We start from the raw sequence: 17,229 nt of genomic DNA, 5'->3' as shown, positions 1-17,229 counted from the left end.
TACCAGTAAGAGCTGACACGGCAGCAGGATTAGTGGAAACTATTGCTGTCGAACACACTGAGCCAAAGCTTAGCGCAGCTGGGAGCGGTTAACCTTAAACCCCTGAGATTTAACAGTTCAGTCTACACGCTTCTCATTAAGAACCATAGTATGCCTAGGCTTTTTCCCCCCAAACAGATCTGATTAAGATAAATAAGGGAGTTCTACAGTGATAAAATATTTTACAAATCCTCTTATGAATGAATATGTCAAGAGTACACTGCTCTCATTTACATAACATGAAACAAGGACTCAGTTTGTAGTGTTGCATCAATACTGTATCAGTATCAGCACCAATACTGGCACTTAAAAACAGTATCGGTATCGGTGATAGGGGTACCAATACATATGACCGAGAGGCAGACAGATGTCAGTGAGGGACGACAAGCAGAAGTAAAAATACATATGGCAGAACCTGTAATGGCAGTTTGTGGTGTTAAGAACTGCGATGTGCCTTTGGCTGTCAGCCACATCACAGAGCAACAGGGTCTCATGGCCAGTCACTTCACCCAAGCTGGAAAAGACACTGAAAGTCACTAATACTGACCGTGTGAACGACTATGATATTTACTGAACTGATGCTCAGAGATGCAGCACAAGTAAACAAGATGCACACATGAGATAAATGCCATGAGAAATTTGAATGTGAAACAACATTCAGGTTTTGAGCCAGAGAAGCTGCTGTGTGCTGATGTGTAAACACCACAGGTTTATCTGTATAATGTTCAGTTCTGTTTTAAATTGTTTTGCACAATAAATATATTTTACATTTACATAATTTGTTAAACGTAGCTCTTATCACTAATTATGTAACAATAAATACTAAATATATACAGTAAATAAACAAATCTAAGCTTTATCAGCCAGAATTAGCCAGAAATTAACCAAATACCAATTTCCAAACGTGTCCATATCAGACTGAGCCATAAAACTGCTGCAATATGAATTTTAGCTCAGTGTTGCCATTTTTTGCTAGATCAATACTAATGCCAGTCTGTAAAGCATTTTACAACCCATTTTGTTTGACGAATGGTATTGGGTTTATTTCTGGATAACTCCAGGTTGTTTGGCTCTTCTGTCACATCTGATGACAAAATGCTTGCTCAGTGGTAATGACAGTTTGGGAAATTAGTTTAGTCTCATCTTCAGAGTCTGACCAAATCAGCTGTCAGTCAAATGTGATCTTAAAAGTGTCCATTTTCAGTTTGTGGCAAAGTAAGAAGTAAATATGTTCAAATGGCTTGAGCGTCCTCTACAGCTGTCAAAGTCGGCGTCTCAGAGGAGTGATACAGTTTTGTGAAAAAACGGCATGACGGCACGGTTAGAACGCTCCTTTCTCAGTACAAACTGCTGTGTAAACCGCAAACATGCAGTACAATTAAAAAAATTTCCTCTTTCTTGTTTTTCTGACTGGAACTGCTGTAATAGAAGACGGCCGTACTTCCCACAGGATGCATCTCATTAAGGCTTTTAATGACATTTCCTTTCATTGACTAAATAAGCTAAAATTACACATGTGCTTTCTTCATTTACTGGTAATTTGTTAGCTGCAAAAGGATGAGGAATAAATACTCATAGCATATCCTCCCTTTTTAATTGGATTACATCAATGTCTTTATCTTTGATTTGACATTAATGCAAACAGAAGATGTAACACAATTTAAAGTACATACATTGAAGCATCTATTCTTTTCAAGTGCAGTTTATCAAAGTTGCTTTACTAAAGCTTGCCCAGCAGGGCCTGAAACAAAATCCTGGCCATTTTTACCAGCTGTAATTCATATTACAATAATCTTTGCCAACTGCTGAATTCTGCTGAAAACCTTTCAGACCAGTATATAATCCTACTTCACAACACAGTGGAGACCCTGTGCTGAGTTTGCCATTACTTTGTCAAATAGTGGTCTCATCAAGCTGTACAATTAACACATGAAGCCAAAAGGAAAGCTCATGTTCTGTTTCTTTTCCAGTGAGAGAGTGACAGTTCTGGTGGGAATCTCTAAAAAAGGAGATTATGCCCTGGACCTGGCAACCCAGTATAAATGCTCTTGGATGACAGGCAAGGTGAGCAGAGGGCTCACATCACACTTTACTCAGAGCTGGTTAGCTCTGGCTCCTCAATGTAGAGTGAAAGACACCAGTGTAAGCATTAGAGCAGCAGTTTGAAAAACCACTTCAGGGAAAAGTGTAACATCAAAAACATGAATGTTTAAATCAGCATATCAAAATTAGATGTGTACGGCTGATACATTAGTCCTTCACTGACAACACGGTCAGTGATCAAAACTAGGCATCTGGGTGCAGAGCAAATTGGGCAGAAAAGAAGGAGGGCTTATGTTGGCTTAAAAAATATTGACATCAGAATCAGATATTAAATTAAATCTTCATACTTGATTCCATATATAATAACAAAAACAGCCTAAACTGATTGAAGCATGTATATGATTGGCATTGTCAATTATTCCTGTTTGTGTATTACCACATACACTGGTTTGTACTTGCACTCATTGGTCTACCATTCAATTGCACTTTGTTTACAATTGAAGGGTTCGGTCACAAAACGCAATACAGACCACTTTCTAACATTTTCTTTCCTTATTTTTCATGGTATAAATTGTTAGGAGTGGGCTTTACACATACACAAAATATTAATACTATTTAATGATTATAACCACCTTTATTAGAGAAATAAAAATGTGTTTTTTATTAACATCTTCTGTTCTTTTCAAAAACTATTTAAATCCAAAATACATACACATGTACAGCATTTTGGATTGAAACAATCACTGACAATTCAATTACTGACTCTACATCATCTGTTGCTGTGCAAGTAAATCACCTCCACTATCCTGCAAACCAATAGGAAACGGCCATCAAAATAAGTGGGACAGGCAACAGTGGACTTTTAAAACAAAGTTGTTTCATCATCATTCACCACATACAGCTGTAAATGTGTACAAATATTTGATAAACACTGTGCTTCAAATTACAATAAACATTTTAATGATTCCTTTGCTTATTATGAAGCAGTATCTTAGCCATCACTTCCTCTTTCAATGCCAAGCCTGTGCCAATGACGTTCACCAGTACCTCAAAGGATTTTCCAATAGACACAGACACAAAATATGATATTTGGGCATATAAAAAGAACTATAGTTACAATATGAATCGATAGGCACAATTCCCATTTTCCTATATTTTTGGAATTTTACTGGAATCTCAATTCTTTTCACATCAAAAATAATCTCTTCTAATCAAATGATGGAGCCAAATCTAATCTCAACACATTTACTGAATGGCTGTGGTGTAATCACTTCTGAAATTTCCTATGAATGACAGCATTTCTGGGATCTACTACTCTGGAAAAAATGTCACTATCAGATAACAGTGATCTATGCATGTATATTAAGCTGTCCCAAAACATTGCCAACGTTATATGAGTATAAGGTGGCAAATGGCTCCCATAATAATGCCACAAAAATATAATTTAATTAGATTTCTGTGATAAAGTTATGCCATTGGATTTCCTCTGATTAAGGAAGTATACATTCTATAAAACTTTATAACTTTAAAGTTTCTGTAATGAAGTCACGAAGGGCACAGACATGGTTTAGGTTTACAGTTTCGTGAAGTGGGCAATACTGCCACAATTTATTCATTTCCCTTTTCTGTAGGTGTGTTTTTGCTTAGAAACACTTCACATCAACATTAGAATACATGCAAATAAACACTGTAAACAGTAAGATGAACTATCTAGTTTTTAAAAAGTAGTTGATACCTTGTGAACTAGTTAAATGAACATAGTTTTGTTCCTAATGTGATGCCATCAAGCATCACATGGACTTGTTAAATTCCATTAGCAGCACGCTTGATTTAGCATGAAGTACAGATTGAGCTTAATCAGATGATGAAAGATAATTAAAAACAATATTGGGCTGCCATGAGGAGAGGTTTGATTAAATGGCTAAACAAACATATTGACATACAACATCAATTCCAATGAAGTAGGGATGTTGTGTAAAACATAAATAAAAACAGAATACGAAGATTTGCAAATCCTTTTCAACCTATATTCAATTGAATACACTACAAAGACAAGATATTTAATGTTCAAATGGATAAACTTCATTGTTTTTTGCAAATATTCACTCATTTTGAATTTGATGTCTGCAACACGTTCCAAAGAAGTTGGGACAGGGGCAACAAAAGACTGGGAAAGTTGAGGAATTCTCAAAAAACACCAGTTTGGAACATTCCACAGGTGAACAGGTTAATTGGAAACAGGTGAGTGTCATGATTGGGTATAAACAGAGCATCCCTGAAAGGCTCAGTCATTCACAAGCAAGGATGGGACGAGGTTCACCACTTTGTGAACAACTGCGTGAGCAAATAGTCCAACAGTTTAAGAACGTTTCTCAACATGCAATTGCAAGGAATTTAGGGATTTCATCATCTACAGTCCATAATATCATCAAAAGGTTCAGAGAATCTGGAGAAATCTCTGCAAGTAAGCGGCAAGGCAGAAAACCAACACTGAATGCCCGTGACCTTCGATCCCTCAGGTGGCACTGCATTAAAAACCGACATCATTCTGTAACAGATGTTACCACATGGGCTCAGGAACACTTCAGAAAACCACTGTCAGTGAACACAGTTCATCGCTGCATCTACAAGTGCAAGTAAAAACTCTGCCATGCAAAGCGAAAACCATATATCAACAACACCTAGAAACGCCGCCGGCTTCTCTGGGCCCGAGCTCATCTGAGAAGGACTGATGCAAAGTGGAGAAGTGTCCTGTGGTCTGACGAGTCCACATTTCAAATTGTCGATGGAAATTATGGACGTTGTGTCCTCCAGGCCAAAGAAGAAAAGGACTGTCCGGATTGTTATCAGCGCAAAGTTCAAAAGCCAGCATCTCTGATGGTGGGGGGGTGTGTTAGTGCCCATGGCATGGATAACTTGCACATCTGTGAAGGCACCATTAATGCTGAAAGGTACATACAGGTTTTGGAGCAACATATGCTGCCATCCAAACAACGTCTTTTTCAGGGACGTCCTGCTTATTTCAGCAAGACGATGCCAAGCCACATTCTGCACGAGTTACAACAGCGTGGTTTCGTAGTAAAAGAGTGCAGGTACTAGACTGGCCTGCCTGCAGTCCAGACCTGTCTCCCATTGAAAATGTGTGGCGCATTATGAAACGCAAAATACGACAACAGAGACCCCGGACTGTTGAGCAACTGAAGCTGTACATCAAGCAAGAATGGGAAACAATTCCACCTACAAAGCTTCAACAATTAGTGTCCTCAGTTCCCAAAGGAAAGATGATAGTAACACCGTGGTAAACATGCCCCTGTGCCAACTTCTTTGGAACGCTGGCCTCAAATTCAAAATGAGTGAATATTTGCAAAAAACAATAAAGTTTATCAATTTGAACATTAAATATCTTGTCTTTGTAATTTATTTAATTGAATATAGGTTGAAAAGGAATTGCAAATCATCGTTTTCTCTTTTTATTTATGTTTTATACAACGTCCCAAATTCATTGGAATTGGGGTTGTAATTAAAATGACGCAGGGGCATCTCGGCTTGTTCAAAGCTCCATATACCGAGGAGCACATTGCATGTTGTTTCATACAGATTGCTTCATCCTCGCAAGAGTTATTACAGAATATTCAGGGCCTCTTTCAAGTGAATCTCCCTATATGTGTCAATTCTAATGTTAGTCTTTTGTGAAACTTGTACATGTTTAGTGCTCATATAACTAGCTAAGTAAATATTTATTTCTCAGGTGTCTAAAACTTTTGCATACAGCATGTGTGCATGTGTGTGAGTGTGTTTTACTGAAAATAAGTGCTGGAAATACTATCATCAGCCTTTGCTGTGTGCATGTCATAACTGGTGGAGAAAACGGTCACCTAGGGACACGGAAAAAGAGGCCAGGAGCTGCGCTAAAAAGACAAGGACACACATCAGCACTGACCCTACAGTGACGCCACGTATGGGTCTTAGCCTTTAAAACACTTCACAGCCCCTGGATTTGGCCTGCAGGGAGCAATATACTGCACAGCACGTTTTTCTTCTGACCTCAGATGGTGTCTTTGGACTCAGCTGTGAAACGTGCTTTTCATAATAATTTGTGTGTGTGTGTGTGTGTCCATGCAAGATGTGTCCCGGGAATCCACATGAAGATCTCCTCAGCGGTTTTGCTACTGTTATTTAAGACCACAGTGGCTTATGGCACAAGGGAGAGAAAGAAACACTAACTTCTTTATGCGATGGGAAAAAGCAGCCGCTTTTGCTTTGTTATTTATCATTTATATTAAGCAAAATGATCTCTAAATACTTAAAAATAACTTATGGGTAAAAAATCTTTTACAGTGTCTTAAGTTAGTAAGAAGATATTAATCAAGTATGTGTAACATGATGGTAAGTAAACTCAATTACACTGAAATGCCAAACAGATTAGACATTAACTGCCTATGGTTCATAAACTCTAAAGCACCATGACGTTTTACTGCACAAGAAGTTTGTACACAAATAAAGTCGTAGCTGTTTATTTCCTATAAATAAACTGAATCTGTGCTGTAAAATAAAGCAGTAGTTGTTACTATTGTTGCATTTTGTGCCGTCAGTTTACAGCATATAAGCTACCCTGTACTTGTAGGTATTACTGAATTACTTTCCCGCTTAAATGTGTGAAAATGAAGTGAAATTTAGTGAGTGGTTATTTGCACCATGTCACTCCAAAGATTTACGGTGCACTTTACTATGTCCTTTATCAGCTTAACAGCCAGAACATACTTGGCATTTCAGTGTAATTCACGGTATCTCACAAAAGTTAGTACACCCCTCACATTTCTGCAAATATTTTATTTACGTGAAACTTGGATATAACTAAAAGTAGTCAATGTACAGCTTGAATAACTGTATAGATTTTCTGTCCTCTGAAAATAACTCAATACACAGCCATTAAGGTTTAAAATAGCTGGCAACACAAGTGAGTACACCTCACAGTGAAGATGTGTGAATATTTTGTGAGCACCATTATTATCTAGCACCGCCTTAATCCTCTAGGGCATGGAATTCACCAGAGCTGCACAGGGTGCTACTGGAATCCTCTTGCACTCTTCAATGATGACATCACAGTTGTCAACTTGGAGGCGTGTTTGGTATCGTGTTGGAAGACTGCCATGTGGCGCAGTTTCTGAAGGGAGGGGGATCATGCTCTGCTTCAGAATGTCACAGTGTTGGAACTGCAGCTCCCCAGTGTCAGACCATGATGCCACCAGCACCATGCTTGACTGTAGGCAAGAGACAGCTGTTTTGGTACTCCTCACCAGGGCCCAACCATACATGCTGGACACCAACTGAGCCAAGCAAGTTTATCATGGTCTTGTCAGACCACAGGACATGGTGGCATTAATCCATGTTCTTGGACAGCTTATCTTCAGCACACTGTTTCCGAGCTTTCTTGTGCATCAGCTTCAGAAGAGGCTCCCTTCTAGGATGACGGCCATGCAGACCGAGTTGATGCATTGTGTGGCATATGGTCTGAGCATTGACAGGCTGACCTCCCACTTCTTCAACCTCTGCAGCAATGCTGGCAGCACTCATGTATCTATTTTTTAAAGCCACCCTCTGGATATGACACTGAACATGTGGACTCAACCTCTTTGGTCAACCCAGGTAAGGCCTGTTCCGAGTGGAAACTATCCTGGAAAACCGCTCTATGACCACTGTGCTATAGCTCAGTTTCAGGGTGTAAGCAATCTTCTTATAGCCTAGACCATCTTTGTGGAGAGCAACAATTTTATTTTTCACATCCTCAGAGAGTTCTCACACTTTTGTGAGGCACTGTAGCTAAACCGCCATGTTACCCAATGTAATTTTCTAGTACACTGGAGTTTGTATCCAACATTGTTTTGATACACAAAACACAAAGCTCTGTCCGTATATATAGCAAAATAAAATTGTGTTTTGGGAATGTAATAAGTAGTTTCTATGCATGCATGCATTATTAATTATCTTACCCTATTGAATACCTACTAAATGACAGCTTTCATCATAATACCACACTTAAAAAAGATGGTTCTTCAAGGGTTTGGCTACTGTTTAAGGTTTCTACTATAAAAAGATCTGCTGCTATTGTGATGTCAAGCTTCTAACAACAGAAGAACCCTTTTTGGTTCTATACGGGATCATAAACAACTTGTGCTCCACCAATTTGAAGAACCATCTTACCATGCAAAGAATACTAAAACAGAACTACTGCCTTTACTATAGAACCCTTGGGGAACAATCTTTTTTAAGTATAGAAAAACTAAACACTCTTGCTTGGTAAAAAATAAAAAACTATCAATAACTGTTAAAATAAGCTAAATAGAAATACAAAAAAATGAACATTTTAAATCCATATTAACCCTGTGATTTAAGGAGTTCAAAGCTTTTTTTTCAGACTGACACACCAGACAGTTGATTCACTGTTATCTTCACCAGGATGGAGTAAAACTCGACTATATGGGTGACTATAATAGCCCTGGTGTGGTAGGATTTTAAATGAAACACAGTCTGGTAAACAGCTCATGTAAACTAGTTTACTATTTTTATTCATTTTATAGCTGTGAGCAACAAGTCATTATTAAATTATCATAGGATGTGTGAGTTTCTTGGCTTGTATTTTCTACAAACCCAGATTTTTTGGTTTGCATCAAATGTCATTATAAGATTATGGTCATCGTTTAAAGAATGTTGCCATTTTCTGACTATTTTATTTCTCTTTCTAAAAGGATGAAGAAACTCTACCATCTACAAGAACGAAATGGTGGTGAGACTTTTCCAAAACAACTAATGTTTTGTGACATAGAAAGCAGTTTGTATTATGCACAGAAGTCTAAATAGCAGTAGTCAAGTAGCAGAAGTCAAAAAACTTTTTTTCCAATGCATGGTGACATCTGACCACCATGGAGTTTGGTGAAAAGCAGTAGGTAATTTGGCCTGTAACTTTCTCAGGAAAAAGAGGGAAAACACAGACATGGTAAGAAAAATGGCAAGGAAAATTGCTGAGTAGCATCTGTAAAAAAAAGAAAATTACTGTAAGACTAGTAAAATCAAAGCCACTTCCACAAAGCCACATTTCCAATGCTGTAACATGAAACAAGCCTACCTACAGTGTCCCCTTCAACAGAATAATCATCTTTAGCTTCTATTTTCAAACGCTCAGTGCTACTGTGATTTTTCTGGAAGCATTTTTTTTTTGGAGTGTCAATGGTGTGCCCACATTCGTTGTTACTTGGTTGGTACTGGTTGGAACTTATTTCTCATTTTTATCTTTTCAAATTTCCTTTAAATGTCTTGTTCAACAGTTTTCTTATTGTCTTTAAGTTACACTACACAAAGCTCATTGGCCGACCTCATTCCATCCATCCATCCATCCATCCATCCGTTTTCTAAGCGGCTTCTCTGTCAGGGGCCGACCTCATTGGTACATGTAATATTAGCATGATATATACTTTTAACTGAGTTGAGACATTTACCAAGAAGTGTGAAGCTGCTACTAAATAAACTACAGCATGGCACATGCAACAACATACATATACATACTACAACCCCATTTCCAAAATAGCTCAGACACTGTAAAATGTAAATAAAAAAAAAATGCAATGATGTGCAAATGATTTAAATGTTTCATTGAAAATAGTACAACGGCAAACTGAGAAATTCTATTGTTTTTTGAAAAATATTTAAATTTTGAGTTTGATACCAACAACACATTCCAAAAAAACAATAAAAAAAACGGGTAAATTGTGTAATGCTAAAAAAAAAAAAAAAAAAAAAAAAAAAAAAAAAAAACCTAAAACTTGTTGGTTGATTGGCAACAGGTGAGTAACATGATTGGGTATAAAAAGAGCATCCCAGAGAGGCTGAGTCTTTCAGAAGTAAAGATAGGGAGGGGTTCACCACTCCATGATCCCATTCTCTTGGCCAGGGAAGTGGAAAAAAAGTGTCCTGTGGTCTGACAAATTTTTAATTCTTTTTGGAAATCATGACCACTCAGCTTGGTATCAGTGCACAGTTCAAAAGTCAGTATTCCAGGAGCTAAACTGACCTGGCTGTAGATCAGACCCGTTGTCCGCAATAAATATAACAAAGTAGACCCTGAACTGTTGAGAAGCTGAAATCCTATATCAAACAAGAATGAGAAAACATTTCACTTTCAGATAAGATACTTTTATTTTCCCACTGGGGGAAATTTGCATTGTTACAGTAGAATACACAGTAAGCAGATAAACAGCAGTAAGTAGACAAAGATGTGCATCATACAAAATACAAAATATAAGATATACTATAGAAATAAATAAATAAACAAGGCGTCTGTTAGCAGAAAAATATAAAAAATAAAAATAGGATTAAGAAACTATACAAATTTACAGATTACACATGAAATGTGCAATATCCATACAGGTAATGACTGGATATTGCACAGAAATTGTAAATATTGCACAGTAATATTTACAGATATTGCACAGAACTTGTGTACATATTACACTTGTACCATTCTGTCAGCAGCAGATATTGCACAGTAATTAGAGGTAGGATAAGATATAGGTCTATGTGGTGTGTTCGTGATAGAGTGCACTATGACAGAGTGAGGTGTGAATCCATAGTGTGTTTATGACGGAGAGTGTCTGAGTCTCTGCTTGGGGAGGTTTTGATCGTAGAGCCGAACAGCAGTGTGGAGAAAGGAGCTGCGGTATTTCTCACTTCTGCATCACAGGTGGAGGAGCCTGTCACTGAAGGAGCTGCCCAGTGCTGCAACTGCCTCCTGTAGTGGGTGAGAGGGGTTGTCCATTATGGATGCAAACATCCTCCTCTCCGCCACCTCCCCCACTGGGTCCAGCACACAGCCCAGGACAGAACTAGCCTTTCTGATAAGCTTATCCAGTTTCTTATTGTCTGTTGCTGTAATGCCACCTCCCCAGCAGACAATGCCATAGAAGATGGCTGATGCCACCACAGAGTCATACAAAGAGTGGAGAAGTCCAACCTGTATTCCAAAGGACCGGAGCCTCCTCAGCAGGTGGAGTCTGCTCTGCTCTTTCCAGAGCCTTCATCAGATGCGAGGTCAGTGCCACTGGTCTGTAGCCACTCAGATCACTGGGGTGTGCAGTTTTTTGGGATAGGTACACATGATTTCTTCCAGAGTACTGGCACTCTCTCCTGTTTCAGGCTTAGGTTGAAAATGTCCTTTACTATCCCACACAGTTGGTTTACGTAGTGCCTCAGGATCCCAGGACTGATGTTGTCTGGACCTGCTGCCTTCCTCGCCTTCAGCTTCCTCAGTTCCCTCCTCAATTGTTCTCTGGTTAGGGGCAGAGGAGCACAGGGCTGAATGCTGGGAGCTGAGCAGGGGTGCAAGCAGGGGTGCAAAATGTGCTGAGGGAGGGTCGGCAACCAGATCAAATCTGTTGAAGGAATTGAGGTCATTTGCCCATTGCAGGTTTCCTACAGGCTGCCTGTTTGACTCCTTAAAACCTGAGATGGTTTTAAGACCCCTTCAAAACTCCAACTGCATTGTTCTGTTGCAGCTGGCCTTCCATTCTCTTCCTGTGCTTGTCTTTGCCCTCCCTGATTTTCCTCTGCAGCTCCTTCGGCACTCTCCTCATTTCCTCTTTGTTTCCAGATCTACATTCAAACCACTGCAGTCAGTCTCCTCAACTCCTAAACACTTACAGAGTGTTGGTAAAAGGAGAGGTGAAGAAACACAGTGGTAAACAGGCCCCCATCCCAACTTTTTTGAAATGTGTTGTTGGCATCAAATTAAAAATCTGCGTATATTTTTCAAAAAACAAATTTTCAATTTCTCAGTTTCAACATTTGATATGTTGTTTCTTTATAGTATTTGCCTTTAAAAATATGGTTTACATGATTTGCATATCATTGCATTCTATTTTTTTATATTTTACTTAGATTTTAAAGGTTATAAACATAATACAAATAAAAACAAATGAAAAACGTACATTTTTACAAAAAAAAGGGAAAAAAAGGGAAGAAAAAAAAGAAAGGGAGAGACGAGCGTTTCAAATATAATTATTTATACCTGTATACATTTTATCTGGTCCAGTGGAATGTCCTTAATGTAATCAATAAATTGTTGCCAGCTCTTATAAAATACTTTACTATTATTATTTAATTGATAGGTTATTTTTTCTAACAGTATACAACTCTTGATTTCAGAAAGCCACATCCCAAAAGGAATTTGAGTGTCTGATTTCCAATTTAGCACAATACACTTTTTAGCAATGATCAACATCATTTCTATAAGCCGCATATTTATTTCTGAAATCTGCATTAGTATAGTTTCCCAAAAGACAAATTTCTCGGTCTACTGCAAAGGCCTTTTCATTAATCTCTGATATTGTATTGCAGACTTTTCGCCAGAAATCAATCACTTTAGGACATGTCCAGGTGCAATGCAAAAAAGTTCCTTCAGCAGAGCCACATCTAAAACAGAGGGGTGACATGTTGGGGTTAAATCTATGCAATTTTGATGGAGTAAGAAAGCTGGTGAATAAAATTATACTGAATTAATCTATATCTAGAATTTAGAGTAGATGTAAGACTATCTTTACACAGATCACTCCACAGTGTTGCATCTAGGGTTACACCCAAATCTATAGTCTAGCCCACAGTTAATTTATTTAAACTGATCCTTGGAGTTTTAGTACGCCATATAAATTGCCTAATCAGTCTATCAAGAGAGGTAAAAAAAAGATGTTGGCACTTGAATAGGGAGTGACTAAAACATCTATAGAAATTTGGGCAAAATATTCATTTTTATTACATTAATTCTACCAAGTAGTGTGAGTCAGAGGTCCATCCATCTACTAATATCCTTATTCACCTTCTCCAGCAGGCCAAAAAGATTGAGTTTATATAGATATTTTAGATTGCTATCTACTAGAATGCCTAGGTATTTAAAATGTGTGGGTGTCCACTTAAAAGGAAATTATAAAACTATAAGTCATAAGTTAAGTATAGAAAGTGGCATGATTTCAGTTTTATCAAGGTTAACTTTGTATCCACTAAAAGAACTATAGGATTGCAACAAATCCTGGAAATAAGAAAGAGACATATCTGGATTAGTTAAAAATAAAAGAATATCGTCTGCAAAAAGTGATATCTTATGGATGTCTGAACCAATCTTAAATCCTTGAACCTGAAGATTAGTTCTGATAGCTTCAGCTAGCGGCTTGATACACAGGGCAAAAAGCACAACACTGTCTGCATCCCCTAAATAAAATGAATTTGAGGTGACTTCATTACTTGTTATTATCGCTTTAGGGGATCTGTAGATCGATTGAATCAAATCAACGAATGCATCACCAAAGCCAAATTTCTCAAGAACTTTAAATAAATATGGCCACTCAACACGGTCAAAGGCCTTTTCAGCATCGAGAGAAACAGCCACTCCTGGTATATTGTTAACTTTGGCAATATGTATTATATTAAAAAACCTTCTTAAGTTAATCGAGGAAAACCGCTTAATAAAGAGCCTATTTGATCTTGATTGACTAATAGCGGAAGATAAGATTCAAGTCTATTGGCTATCATTTTAGTACCCAGTTTGTAATCTGTATTGAGAAATGAAATTGGCCTGTAGGAAGCATACTGTAATGGATCCTTCCCCTTCTTATAAATAACGGATATGATAGCGTTAGAGAAAGATTCTGGAAAACACTTCCCCTTCCTTGCCTGCTCAAGTACCTCCATCAAAAGTGGAGTAAGGAGATCCTGAACCACTTTATAAAATTCAGGAGGAAATCCATTCTCACCTGGTGATTTATTGGTAGAAGTGATTGAACAGCTTTTTTAAACTCCGAGATAGAGAAAGGTTAATCTAATATTAGCCTTTCTTCCTCCTTTAATCTTGGTAAGTTAACTGAAGAAAGATCCATTTCTATCGAGCCACCTGCTGACTGAGAATTATACAGATCAATGTAATATTTCCTGAATGCATCATTTATCTCAGGAGGGTTATATGTTATTGTATTACCATTATTTATTGCACTGATCAGATGAGAATTCTGAGCTACTCTAAACTGCCATGCTAAAACTTTGTGTGCTTTCTCTCCAAGCTCGTAATAGCGTTGTTTTGATCTTATAATAGCTTTCTCTGCTTGATAAGTGTTCAATATATTATATTTCAGTTTCTCATTGACTAATTCCTTATATAGATGGTGTCTGATATATTTTTTTCTAATCTGGTATTTTTTGATTCAAGTGATTGTATATCTGCATTATATTTTTTTCTCAAGCCCTTTGTATAGGCAACACATTGGCCTCTCAGGTAGGCTTTCAAAGCATCCCATAGGATGAAACTGTCAGTGGAGGATGGTTTATTGGTCAAAATAAAAAAAAAAAAAAGATTTGTTCTCTAATAAATGTACAGAATTCAGGATGTTTCAGAAGTGAAGGGTTAAGTGTCCACCTATATGTCTCTCTAATCTTGTCTGGTATAAAGAGTAATAATACTAGTGAAGAGTGATCACTCTCTTGGGGAGGTATCCAATATCTAGTGTCCTGTGAAACAGCTGAGAAGACACCAAGAAATAGTCAATGCGTGTATATGTACCATGTGGGTGTGAATAGAAAGAATACGTGGATCTATCTCGTGGATGTTTTTCTCCATACATCAATCAAGTTAAGATCTTTCATAAAGGTTTTAGTCAACTTGGCTGATTTGCTAAGGGGAGAAGGATTAGTAGTAAGTAAAATATGTCCTGAACATTGTGCAATTTGAAGTAAAGTATTCTGCATAAATAAGTGATCATCATAATTTGGTGCATATGTATTTTTCACAGAATACATTTGCCCTTGTACTAATCTAAACCTGCCATATGGGTAATGAACTGTATTAGTGGCCATAAATGGAATTTGTTTGTTAATCAGAATAGCGACTCCTCTTGATTTAGAATTAAACGAAGATGCATAAACCTGGCCCACCCATTCTCTTTTCAATTTCTTGTGTTCCATCATTCAAATGCGTTTCCTGTAAACAAACAATCTCAGCTTGCAATTTCTTAAGATATGTGTAAACCCTTTTTCTTTTGATTGGACATTAAATGATATAAATTTAAGTGCTTTTGTCATAAAATAAAATCACTATATAAAAACTACCCTGGTCAGATTGAGTTCTCATTTAGCAAAGCATAATGATCAAAGTTTCTCTCCCAAACAAATAATAAAATACATTGAAATAAAACAAAAATCACACTCTCCTCAGTTGTCGATCCAAAACACTTGACAATACAATGAGTAAACATCGTAGGGGAACGTAGCGGCTTGTCCTTCGTCTTGTAGCTCAGTCACTATGTCAAACCAAGAGCTCTTTAATAATATAAGTAAACGCTGTCAAAACACTAACATCATAATTAGATCCCAACAAAAACAGGTTAAGGTGACTTGGGCAGAGGCTTCATATGGATCAAATATACAAGTAAAGGAGGGTCATATCCAAAGTCTTATTTACCCTATACGAAACAGAATAGTTCCCTCCTGTATAGTGCCAATACAATGCACGTACTCAAAGACAGTGCATATGCTAACAAAATAAACATCAAGCCTACCTATGGTGTTGGGATCATAAACCTTGAAATTAAACAGTTCAACCAGTCCAGGAAGATTATGCCAGTGGCTTTAATCTCTATGGAAATATAGCATCCAAGTAGTGCATTGTTCAAGTTTGATCCTCCTCTATGAACTTGGACGTGTCTCCTGGTGTGTTGAATAGGCGGAATTTCCCGTCTTTTAGCTGTACTCTCAGTCGAGCTGGGTAGATGATGTAGGAGGTTAAGTACCTCTTCAAAGCCTTCGATGCTGGAATCATCGGTTTGCGGCGCCTCACAAGCTCTGGGCTCATGTCAGGGAAAAAGTTGACCTTTGTCTCCTGGATAGTGATGTTTCCTTTCTCTTTGGCGAACCGCAAGATCTTTTCTCTATCTTGATAGCAAAGAAAGCGGATCAGAACAGGTCTCGGAGGTTCGTTTTATGATGGTTTAGAGCTTGGAGTGTGGTGAGTGCGCTCAATGTCCAGCGGGCTGGAAAAGTAAAAGCTCCCAGGACTTGGGGCAGCCATTCACCAAAGAACTTAACTGGATCGCTGGAACTTAGAATCCATTTTCTGTGAGAGAGTTTCATTGCCTTCTTTAATTTCTCTAAGAAGGACCGCTAGCACACCTAGGGAGCTTTCAGCGTCTGAATCTTCATCAAATCAGCGTTTGTTCTTGGGTGCCATCTTTAGCTTCCTCACCATCATTTATTTGGGTGTTTTTCTGTCTGTCCTTTCTCATTTTGGATCTAAGGTCCATTATCAGGAGGTAGTTGGAAGGTTCTACCGCTGACTGGGAACAGCCAAGGACGTGTTACAGCGTTTTTTTTAAAACAATTTAAAGTAAGAATTGAGGAGCTGGAGCAGTTGCGTCTGTTCAGCTAGATGGCATCACGTGACCCCCGCATTCTATTTTTATTCTGCACAGAGTCCCAACTTAAATGAGGTTCATAATGTACATATAGCCTCTGTTAAACAAAAAAAACACCCATGACTGCTTCTGTTAGCAGAATAAGAGATTTCCAGCAAGCATCTGAGCAGAGTGGGAGCTTATAAAAGCAGAGCTTATAAAACATCGCTGGTGAATACCTCAACTTGTTTTTCATCTCTAAAACCCTGGTGAAACTTCAACTTCTTTGACTGAATTGCAGTGGCAGTATTTTAAAGGTGTTTAACACTGAAGTATACCAAATTACCAAATACTGGCACATGTGTAATGGCAACAAGCAACTCAACTAGTTTTGCTCACGGAAATAAATACTTTGAATGGAACTGTTTATATGAACACAACTGCTTAGACTGTTTTTTTCCCTGATTTTCTCCCCAGTTTTACAGTATCTAATTCCACCAACTAGTTAGGACTACCCTCAATCATAGGATGCCACCAGTGCTAGGAGAACAAAGGCTAGCACAGGCTTCCTCCTACACCTGTGCAGCACCATTGCATCTTTTTCGCATTGTAACTAACATAACATCATTGGACAGCTAAACAGTTGGAGGAAAGTGCCGACTGACAGTTCTGTCATGTCAGCTAAAAGATGCCTGCACTGACTAGCATTGCAATGGGAGGCCATCATAAC

General features: G+C 38.0%; 1 protein-coding gene across 4 annotated transcripts in view; it reads right to left on the bottom strand.

Moving 5' to 3' along the window:
* The window catches only part of LOC108427873 (ras-specific guanine nucleotide-releasing factor RalGPS1), a 228,335-nt gene that overhangs the window by 119,048 nt on the left and 92,058 nt on the right, over window positions 1–17,229 (bottom strand). The window lies entirely within an intron of this gene.

Source organism: Pygocentrus nattereri, chromosome 23 (genome assembly GCF_015220715.1).
Source record: "Pygocentrus nattereri isolate fPygNat1 chromosome 23, fPygNat1.pri, whole genome shotgun sequence".
NCBI classification, from domain to species: domain Eukaryota; kingdom Metazoa; phylum Chordata; class Actinopteri; order Characiformes; family Serrasalmidae; genus Pygocentrus; species Pygocentrus nattereri.
This window is presented reverse-complemented; position numbering and strand designations above follow the sequence as displayed.